This window comes from Condylura cristata, unplaced genomic scaffold, assembly GCF_000260355.1.
Source record: "Condylura cristata isolate star-nosed mole 26May11 unplaced genomic scaffold, ConCri1.0 scaffold00016, whole genome shotgun sequence".
Taxonomy (NCBI): domain Eukaryota; kingdom Metazoa; phylum Chordata; class Mammalia; order Eulipotyphla; family Talpidae; genus Condylura; species Condylura cristata.
The window spans coordinates 40,770,219-40,781,587 of NW_004567117.1; the positions used below are offsets into that span (position 1 = coordinate 40,770,219).

At 51.5% G+C, this 11,369-nt stretch overlaps 1 protein-coding gene across 1 annotated transcript in view; it reads right to left on the bottom strand.

Moving 5' to 3' along the window:
- Positions 1 to 11,369, bottom strand: part of BCL2 (B-cell CLL/lymphoma 2) — a 168,460-nt gene that overhangs the window by 135,988 nt on the left and 21,103 nt on the right. The gene's annotated exons all lie outside the window — the stretch shown is intronic.

Below are 11,369 nucleotides of genomic sequence, written 5' to 3' on the forward strand. Positions count from 1 at the left end.
AAAAAAAAAAACATGTGTGCATGCTTAACTGAGTGCAACTGTACTCTATCTGCTCTTCTGCTTTTCGAGTTTTAAACCAATAATCACTGGATGTGATCAGGCAGGACTCAGCCCCTGCCCATGAGGATCGTCTCCCAACCCAGAAAGGGGACCCAAACGGGTGCTGTTCACAGAGTTGTGTAGTTTCTCCAAATAAGTTTTCACTGGGTGGCGAAAACGATTCAGTCACCTCCCCAGTCACCCGAGGCACGATCCCGGATCTTCAGTTCAGTTACATTCCCAGCAAATCACTGAGCTCTTCCGGTAATGGCTCAGCCCACTTGGTCTGCTTCTGAGGAAGCGGAGATGCATTCACATGTGAGAATCAAGTGCTCCCACAGGATTCTTTATACTTCCTACTTTTAGGTAGATCAAGAGAGCTTTTAAAATAAACTTGGCCATTTGTTTCCTATTCCGATGGAAAATCTGACCTCAGGCTGCAGAGACAAAAAAAAAGCCTTACTACCAGAGTACAGTCTTTGCCACCCCAAATGTAGCAGGTCAACAGAGCAGTCAGAGGTGCTATAAGTGATGCTGGCAGCCTTGACCTGGGAGGAACATCCAGGGTGCTTTTGAAAATGACAGCTCTTGGGTCCCCCCCCACACCGCCCTGCCCCAGATATGCTTAAATTGGTCTGAGATGTGGCCTGGGCATTGGGGTTTTTAAACCTCCCCAGAGCAATTTAAATGAGCGGCCAAAGTGAGAAGCCTCCACCTGAGTCCACTGAGACTGTTACAACAGAATCCCCAGAAACAGACATACACTTCTCAAAGTTCTGGAAGCTAAATGTCAAGGGTGAGGACTGCCCCCCTGACCCAGATATGCTCGTCTTTTCCCTGCGTCTCACACAGTGGAGGAGACATGAGGGATCTGCGGAGGCCCTTACGAGGTCACTAAATCCCAACGATGAGGACCCACCCTCATGACCTAATCACCCCCCCAAGCCTGCCTCTTAATACCATCACAAAGTGCTGAGGAATTCAAGGTATGAATTGGTGGGTGGGGAAGAAAAACTTCATTCTAGGCAGCCAGATAGATTGTCAAAATGCCCCAGGTCATTTTACAAGCTGCAGTGAGGACCAGCGCACACCGGCAGACCAGCAGGCTGAGAGGACTCGCTGAGAGGACAGGTGCCGCTGAGGGGGAGAGCCGGCGCGGTCAGCGAGCACCCTAAGAGTTTCCAAAACCGACACGGAGCCAGCCGGGTGCCTGGGAAAGAGTCACACACCAGTCTCCTGGGCGCTCATCCGAGGCAGAGGTGATCACGGCCTCCCCAGAAATACATTCTTCCCAGGACCTGAGTTGTAGCAAAGCTGTGCGCTCTTCCCAAGAGGCCTGGGCCGGGCAGGGCCGGGCAGGGCCAGGCAGGGCCGGGCTGGGCCGGGCCGGCTGCTTCACAGGACACTCCGTGTGCCTGGCACTGCCACCGCCGCAGGACTCCTTAGGTGCAAGGCCCAGTGCTGCACAGGGACTTGAAACAAGATCAGGATTTTGACTCATTAAATCCAAAAAAGACACCTTCAAATCCATGACTCAAGAGCACAACATTTCAGGACGAGAATTCCATGCTACCCTAGTAATTTGAGCCTCTTATTTTAAAATGGCACAGGAGACCTCTGCAATAGAGCAAGGGAGCACTGTGAAGCTGTCTGCAGCCACTGCGGTAGCCCGAGTTCGATCCCCGGCCAGGGAGTGACCCACCTGGCGCGGCAGACCTCTCCTGTCTCCCCGCTGCTCCCCTCAGCAGTGTGTTCCAGCCATCTGCCTGTTCTGCTCCCCACTCTGTCTCAGGTGACTACACACACACACACCACTGGCCAACACCCCAGCTCTTGTATGTCTAAACAAATAAAATAAATCACTAGAAAATAAAATGGCACAGGAGCACCTTGACTACATTTGGGTCCAGTGTATTTTAGTTGGGGTGGGGGAGGATTCTGGATGTCACTCAACCGCTCCCTCCCCCTCCGGCCCCGGTCAGGCTTATGCAGCTCTGGCTCCGGACTATGGAACCACGGGGCTGCGCGGGGCTGGTTCCCATCCAGCGAGGGTAGGTGCCAGGGCAGGACGGGAAGGTGCTGCTGGCCCCGGGCTGCAGGACTGCAGAGTACCCCAAGGACGCAGGTCTCAGCCTGGGCCCCTTCCGGGGCCAACCTCGGTGCTCCCTCCTGCTCCACCAGCTGAAGGATGGCGAAGGGGCTTGTGCAGTGCTGGGGGGAAGGAGGCTGGAAGGGGGTTTTTCCTTCAATTGCTGAATAAAGATCACTAAGGAACAGCCCCCCTTGCCCAAGCTCTGTGCATACGCTCAGCCTCCCTGGCAAGAAGGCGGGTGGCTGTTCCGTGCAGAGACCATCGCCCTGGAGATGGGCTGGACAGGAGGAAAAATATCCAGGGGGTCGGCCCTGCCTGCCACCTCTCTCTGCAGACTCTGGAGCTGAGCCCATGGGTGGAGGGGCCCACGATGCTCCTCCAGCAAGGCACCCCAAGGACCCGCGGCCTGAGCTGGGGATGTGTCTGGGGCCTTCTGTCGGCAACTTGAATCTGGCGGCACATAAGTAACGGAAGGGGCTGAGTGCGGGTCTGTGATGCCTTAAGAGAGCACCCCCCGACACACACGTGCACACACGCACACACACAGGACAGGGCTGTCCGTATTTGTCTGAGGACATCTGGACTGTCCTTACTCGCACACGAGAGGGCGCCCTGACTGGCCACGTGACAGCTGCTTGACCGCAGCCGCCTGTGTTCCCCACAACTGCAGAACCCGGGAGGACAGCCCAGCCCGGGACACCGGGAAAGAAATGCCTTGTGAGCCTCTGACGATGCTCCAAGTGGCTGCGAATTCTTAGGTAATGCTGTCATTAGTACCCGTCAAATATAAGTGGAGACTCTTCACACAACTCAAGGTTGTATGGGTCACTGGGCCACCACAGCGGCTGCACTTCACATCCAGGGAAAGGCATCAGAGACAAAGGAAAGTTTGGTTCTAACTGAAGGGGGTCGGAGGCGATTGAACAGAGAGGAGCTGAACACAGCTGGGTCACTTGTTGGAGGGGGCTACGGGGACAGCAGGAAGCAGAGAGGAGCCAGTGGTAGTGACAGGTGAGCTGGAGGGAGGTCGTGTTCAAAGAGGCCGATCCACAGGTCCCTGTCATCAAGTTAAAGACTTAGGCTGGGGGTGGGGGTGCAGTTTGGGTGAGGGGTGAGCAGCAAAGGAGAGGCTGCAGGGCAGAAGTGGGGGAAGCGGGCTCCTCAGGCCATGGGGTAAGCGTTACCCCCCTTGGAGAGCGGGGTCCCTGACTCTCTTCACTATGAAGGCCCATTCACAAGTCACCCCACTCAGTCCTTCGGGACCTGAAGGAAGACAGGTGTCTTGGGCAGGGCCTTGGCGCGTGGAGGAAATGGTGGAGCTACAGGGAGGCTCTCTGCAGATGCCTCCCACTGCCGGGGTTTGGCTCCTCGAAGGAGCTATTCTCTCTCTCATTGCCCAGAACCCCAGGGCACCGTATCTTACCGACAACAACTTGCTGCTCTTCTGGCCTCCGCATCGGCCCCCGTTATTAGCAAGATGAAAGTTCTTCAGGAACTAGTTCCGCAGAAGCCTCAGGACTCCTTTGCTAATGAGTTTATGATCTTGCCCAGTTATGCTCTAAGAAGGAATCAGGAACTCAGGGAGATGGAGGGTTTCTCAAGGCCTAGAAGAGGGTTTTAGGATCATACTGTGGCGCTGACACAGCGAACAGGTGCGCCGCGGCTGAGAGCGACGGAGATGACGAAGCAAGGGCAAAAACTTCAGGGTGGAGAAGTCAACGCCTGCCAGCCATCAAGGGCGGAGGAGGGGTGGAACACACGAGGCCAACACCAGAGAATTTTGCAAGGGTCAGAAACTGCCCTGTATCCTCTGAGTATAGTGGTAGTTTTGTCAAAACTTTCAGTCGATTTCAAGCAATTTTTTAATGACATCAAGACTGGCAGAGAGAGTACAGAAGAGTGAGAAAGTATTGACAGTCTGTGTTACGCAGCACAGGATTGGGGGTGGGGAGAACAAAGAAGGGGTAATGGGGTGAGAGAGATTTCAAGGGTGGGACTCAGATGTGTGTGGTCCATGCGTGGAGAAAGAACCAGAACAACAGACACAGAATTTTTAAGTCAGAAAAGGTCTTAAGAAACCATCCAGGAAAGCTGTCTCACTGATGGATGAGAAAACTGGGCTGAAAATGACTTAAGGGTTTGGACTTTGTCTGGCTGGATGGTGATATCATTAACCAGACCGAACAGACACGAACAACAGGCTCAAGGAGGAAGTTGATGAGTTCACTTTTGGATATTTTGAATTTGGAACATTTATGTCACCAAGATTTCTTTTTTTAGTTTTCAGGAATTTGAAAACAAAATTGTTGGGTTTTGGCATTGAGACCAATATCTGCCCACAAGTACTGTTTTGCTCTGCAGCTACAACACAGAAGAACATGTGCGTGAAGGTGGATTATTCTGGATGTGGTTTGTGATTCAGAATGAGAGAGAGAAGGACAGCGCACCGGTCCGTCCCTCCTTCTTGAGTGCGCCCCCGTGCCCCCCTGACGCCGTGTTCTCAGGCATCTATACACCCAAGTTTTTTTCTTCTTTATCAGTAACCTACAGATCAAACTGTGAAAAGCAGTCGTTTTCCATTCTTACTGATGCCAGGGAGCTATTCATTGTTTCATTTTGCTTATAGTTTAGATTATGCAGCAAATCACTAAGGAAAGAGAGATCGGAGTTGCTACTATCCCACCACAACAGCCTGGGACAGTTCGTGCCACTGAGAAGACTGACACCGAGGATATTTCTGTCACTGTCCCGGTGCAGTCTGCACAACAACTTGATGAAACAGTCAAACTGGGAATCAGTCCTTGACAGCCTCCTAGCCGCCTGGATAGGTAACTGACTTTAAAGTAGAACTTCAGAGCATCCTGCTCTTGACAGCAAAGTTTACTCACAAGATAACAAAATAGAAAGTTAATAACTTTTAAAGTGACTGCTTCCTGTTTCTTCAAAAACTGATGGTGAGTCTTAGGAAGAAACTAAAATGTAACCACCTTGGGAAGGAATCTCTAGCACTGTAGCAGGCTCTCAGAATATGAACACTGAATAAAAAAGGAATGAATGAATGAATGAATGAACTCTTGAGAGAAAGCTGACCAGAAGCAGTAAGGACATGTGAGCCTGGTCTGGTAATCACGTGATGACGAACAGTTGAGGAAGCCCTCTCATGGCACAAGGGGTTAAAGCCCTGCACTATGAAGCTGTCTGCAGCCCCTGCAGCACGAGTTCAATCCCCGGCCAGGGAGCTGACCCACATGGCGCAGCAGACCTCTCCTGACCCACCGGCTGCTCGCCACAGCAGTGTATTTCAGTAGATCCACCTGTTCTGCTCCCCACTTTGTCTTTGATGAAGCCTCTCATCTCCCTCCCCACACACACCTCTGGCCTACACCCCAGCTCTTGTATGTGTAAATAAATTAATTTTTTTTTACAAAAATGGTTGAGTCCAGGTAGGATTTGGAGGAATAATGATTAGCTTAGACCTGAATTACCTCTTTTAATTGCATGTTAAATTTGAGCCACCAAAGAAATCTGGGGGACAGGGACAGGTTCATCAGAAAATAGAATATAACCAGCATTCGAGTTTGCAGAAATGCCCGTCTGAGAATCAGCTGCATGGAGATGATCACAAAGCTGTGGGGTGGAGAAAGTCAGTGGTGGGGAGGAAGACAGAGACAGAGAGGATGGAGGAGAGACAGGCGCCACAGTAAGCAGATGAAAGCACCTTCCAAGTACACGCTCAACATTCAAACGAACAGGAGAGTAGGTTCTAGTCCTGCTGAACACCATTTTCAAAGCAAAAGAGAATTCGTAAGCTGGTTTTTAAGTTAAAATAAAGAAAGCCCCTCAACACCTCTTCATAACACCGGTAACCCTTAAGGACAAAGCTCGAACTAAACGCCATCACTGGCACCCGGCCGGCGCCAGGGCTGACGGACGGGAGGAAACATGAGCGCTGCCTGGACATACCACCATACACATTTCAGTGATCCTCCACTCGGCAGGGAGAAGCTCCGAAGGGCTTCTCTGTAGCTCCTGTGTTCAGTAGAAGGCACTGGAAACCAACAACCTCACTCACTGTATCTGCAGTCAGTCCCCACGGGTAGAAACACAAGATACCGACGAGCCTTGTGTCGGAGCCACGTTTCTCGTCCACCCCCACCCTCATCCATGCCTCTCCTGCCCAGGTCAGCATCCAGGCCTTCATCACCTGTGGCCGCCTCCTCCACAGACGATCGGCCCCTGCAGACTGCGCTTCCCACCGGCACGGGACCTTTCTGCACCCACAGCTGCTTTCCACGGAGAGGGCCAGCGAGCCTACGGCCCTTTGAGTCGCTCCATTCTTTTCCTGTGGCCCAGTTTGCTGCAGACTATAAAGTGCAAACAAGCAAAAAAATGGAAGAGGCTGCACCAGAGTGACTTTGAAGGACGAAGTTGATCTTCCAGCATCAAAATCTTGAGGCTTGCACGGCGTACAGTTGATTTTCATTCTTCTTTATTGGCGGAAAGAATGTCTCAGTGGCTCCCACCACGCTTTATCATCTTGATGGGGAAGATAGAGATTCGTAGTTATTTAAAAAAATAAGGTCATGTTTCAAAAACCTGTTTTTAAGCGGAGAATTCATATTCATGGTCTTCAGGCCCACAAGCCCTCGTTGATGGGGACATCACCCGGCTGGATAGCTGCTGTCACTTCAGGCACCACAGAAGCTCCTCATTAGCGCTGGAAATTGATGCTGGCAGAGTCTCGTAGTTCCACAGAAAGAGCTCCCGCCCTCCTCAAGTTTGCAATGTAAAACAAGGAGTCCTGTCTCATCCCACGACCACCCGACAGCCCAAAGTGGGTTGGGGGCGTCACCTTGGGACTACTGAGGTCAAAACCACCTCTGTGACACTTCCAGACAAGGCCCTAGAATTCCTGTGACTGTTCTTGATAAAAAGAAAAGAAAAAACCTGGCTGGGAGGATTTTTAGCTGCATCCCTGCTCAGGTCAGGAAGGTAAGGACAAGCAGATGGAGACAGACACCCACTCTGTCTGGTCTCTATTCTCAGCCTCCAAAACAAAGGAATGACTTTCTAAAAGGGAGGTGCAGGGAAACAGAAGAATTCAAAGGAAGGAAGTTCAACAGGAGTCCAGGAGCTGCAAGCCACGGTGCAGGTTGGGGCGTGGGATACGTCTCAGGAACCGACCCAACAGCTTACTAGGTTTTCAGAAAAAGACTGACAGGATTGAAGACAGGACCAAACTAAAACTCACCCCCATCCTTGAAAAGATCGGGATGTTGCGGTTTACAGCCACAGATGCTGGTTTGCCACAGTCATCCCAATTTACCCCAAACACCTACGTGCAATGTCGAGGGATGCCTCTCTTCATCTCACAGGTGAGGTGAAGCTTGAAGGATCAATTCTTTTTTTTTTTTTAAGATTTATTTTTGCACACAGAACTGCACACAGAGGTGCAGGGGCGGTGAGACGATTCACCAGCGACAGAGCGGGGAGCAGAAGAGGCACATTGACAGAGTACACTGCTGAGGGGAGCAGCAGGCGAGACAGGAGAGGTCTGCCACACCCTGTGGGTCATCTCCGGGGCGGGGATCAAACTCACGCTGAAGCACTGCAGCTAGCCTGCAGTGCTGCATCCTAACCCGCTGTGCCACCACGGAGGGCCTGGAGGATCAATTCTAGGATGATGTATTGTATGAAAGAACGGCAACCTAGCAGATTCAAATGTGCTCCAAAACAAAATGCAAACGTTTAGAAATACTCCTTTCTGGACAGTGCAGTAAGAAACCCAGACTTCAGACACTGCAATCACACCCCCAGCCCTCGGTCGGGGATGATTCTGGTAATGAAAGTACGGTCTGCACACAGAAAGGGGACATGGGACCCCAGGGTCCCTGCACGGCAGCAGGTGACATGCCCTCTGTAAGGAGGCAGTGACAGCCGTCCCCACCATGGGCATGGATGAACAGTTGGCCCACGGGGTACCCTGAGTCCTTGAATCTGCCGGTGACTAGGGGTGTATGCAGTTGGGGGGAGAGACTTTCAGAAAAGGCTCCTTCTGGAGAAGTATCCACTGAGTGAAGCCTCTCCCACCACACCCAGGAAAGCAAAGCCCGCGCTCCCTGGCACACAGTAGGTTGACAAGCACAAGGCAGGTTTTCCCGGTCTGAACAGCTCTCCCCTGGCAGCTTGTCAGTGCCCAGGCCCGGGGAGCGTCCTGCTGAGCTCTAAGTCTCCCAAGGACAGGCCACCCGTGCCCGGAGCCCACCCCAGTCCCTGGCTGGTGCCCACTCTCCTCCCTCATGGCCAAGCCAGGCTCCAGGGCGCCGTCCTTCACCCATGCCCTGGGTGGCAGACACAGCAGATGCAGGGCCGGCTCTCATCACTCCACATCACACCCAGAATGAAATGCTCTCCAAGCCAGAGCATCTTAACACAAAACCCGCACATCAACAGCCCTCACACTTCTCTTTTTTGGGCTTGCGCAGGGAGGGTGGGGTGTCACACAGAATAACAATGTCAGCACAGGAAAATCCCCTAAGGCAGCCTCACACCTGCTTTGTCTATTCTCCAGCCAAGTTCATCATCACAAACAGTCTTGATGAAACTCCTGGCCAGTTCAGAGGTGCAAAGGGACCAGCAGGAAATGGCCATGTACGTTGGGGGTGTGGGGTGCAAGCTTGGGGGGTGAGAGAGAGGTCCTCCCAGCAGATGGACCCACAGGCTCAAAGAAGAGGCACAGCAGATCGCTCCAGGGGACCCTGGATTTGGGGGAGGTGTGCAGTGTGTGCCTGTCCAGGGCTTGGGAGCAGCAGAGTCCAGACAGAAATCACCACGGCCACTTTCCCTCAAACAGAAAGAAAAATGGGTTCAGAGAGTAGGAACCTGCCACTGGAAAAGTCCCACTTCAAAATTTCAAAAGCAAGACTTCAAAGTGAGGAAGGCTTTAATAGGTCGTGTAAATTGATGGAAACGCTCCCACCAGCTGCTGGTCCCCGCAGGTACAATTATGAAAGTTTGTCGTTAGCTCTCTTTTAAGAACTAGCTGCCCGCCACAGAGCTGCGCATCCACACCGCTTTCCTTTTCTCAGATGGAGCCTCTCCTTCCCATGTGGTAGTCTCTGCTTGGAGCTGGCAGACCGGAAGCCTGTCATTCTTAAAACCCGAAGAGAATAACTCAGCGCCTTTTTTGTGATCACAGAGAATGCAATTAATACTCTGGCTGCCTTGGTATGTAGACCAAACCTTCTGCCACCGTGTTGTGTGGTGCTGTCGTCTAGGGCAGCTCTGCCAATCTCTCCATTCCAGCAGAAAGGACGCCAGGCTTCTCAGCACCGAGCAAAGTATAACGAGGCAGCAGCGGAGGCTGGAGCCTCGTGGGGCCGTGCGTTCCCGGTGGAGTCTGTGCAAAACACAAAGCCACCTCAAGATCCCAGGGCTTCCTTCTCCCCACACCTACTAAAAGCAATGAAAATACAGTCGTGAGCAAGAAAAAGCAGATGCTTTTCATCTGTGGTAGAGCTTTATAGTTCACAGGAAGTGCAGGGTAGAGAAAGTAGCTGTAGACAGAGAGCAGTGATTTAGTAAAGCACATGATCGGTGCTGGGGGATGCAGACCTGCAGGCGAAACCTCCCCTAAGATGGGAGGTAGGAAGTAATGATGACCTCCAGAAGGTGTAGGGAGACCAGAGAGAGCCAAGAAAGCGGGATCCTTTTAGACTGCCTGGGTGTGAAACTGACTACCACGATCAGGTCATCCTAGACCCCAGGGCCAACGCCACCCTCAGGACTAGCAGACAGTTTCCCATGGATCTCAGGCCCCCAAGTGTGTCGCATGGAAGAAGGAACATCAGTGAGAACCAAGCTCCAACCCAGCGCTAAGATTATGGATACTACTCTTGCTGAGTCTGGCCTTCAAAACTCAGAATCACAAATGTTATCAACACCCTCTACACCAACCCCTCACCTCCTCCCATCCACAACCACACACGCCTCCTCCATTCAGCTATACCCTTTCTAGGGACAATAAGAGTAAATTCCAGTCTTGTGGAATTTACTTATCTCTGTGGTCTATATCATCAAAGATAAGAGAATGGGGTTCTATGAATCATTCTAACAAATTGTAGAACTGGGGGGGGGAGCATGGGGGGCGGGGCATTTTTGTGGATTGAGCCTTTGGCTTGTGAGATCTGATGTTAATGCCAGGAAGTTGGTGTCAAATTTCAATTAAATGGCAAGACACTGTGTTGATGGCCAGAGGTTTGGGGAGTTGGCTGTTGGAAACAAGAACCCCACCCCCACCCCACTGGTGTCAGGTCTGTGGTTAGCAGAATAACTCTGAAGTCACTCCAGGGGACCTGCCCGGTCCTTCCACCTGTGGGTGACCAACAATCGCAAGCCCCTTGATAGTGACACCCACCAACCTCGGTTTGAGGACCGTAGCTGACTGCCCAGAAGAACACACCCTTGCCACACACTTGCCAACCCCCAGCCCCACCCCTGACCTGCCCGTTCTAAAAATGCACCGTGAGTCAAATTTCCATTGAATCTCAGCTCCAACTTTGATTAATGTGCCATGGCAACCAGCTGCAGGATGTGCTCGTGTACATTTCCATACACAGACACAAATATTTACTTCTAAATAGAACCCTGTTCTCTTATCTTTGATATAGACCACAAGTAAATATTTCCATGAGTAATTTTTAGTACCTTTCTAACAGACATTGCACTAGGAGTCAGAAGTCTGAAGCTCTGCCTGCCCAAGTCTTTGATGAGATGGTCAAGGTCCCCCTCTTACAACAGACTCACCCCTAGAAGTGTGTGGGGGGGGCCTTCCTGCAAACTTCAGGGGCCCGACAACAGGGTCAACGAGAACTTAGATATGAACCAACTTTGTAAAAAGCTCCACAGTGTGCCAAAAATCTGCCTCAAATCTACTCCATCTGGGAAAAATGAAAAGGTCTTCCTGCCCTCCTCTAGAGGAAGATCCAAGGATGAGATTAAGGAGGTTCAGTGAGCACCACGCAACAACGGCCAGAGGTTAGACAAGTGCTGTCCACAGAAACCCAAGGGGACCCACGTATGTAATTCAAAATTTTCTAGTTGTCACTTTCAATATATTTGACTTAATCCAACATATCTAAAATAATATCATGTCAACAAGCAATGAGCATAAAAATTATGATGAGATAGTTTGCAATCATCACCTCATACCGAGCCTCTGAAAGCTGGTGTGTGCGGA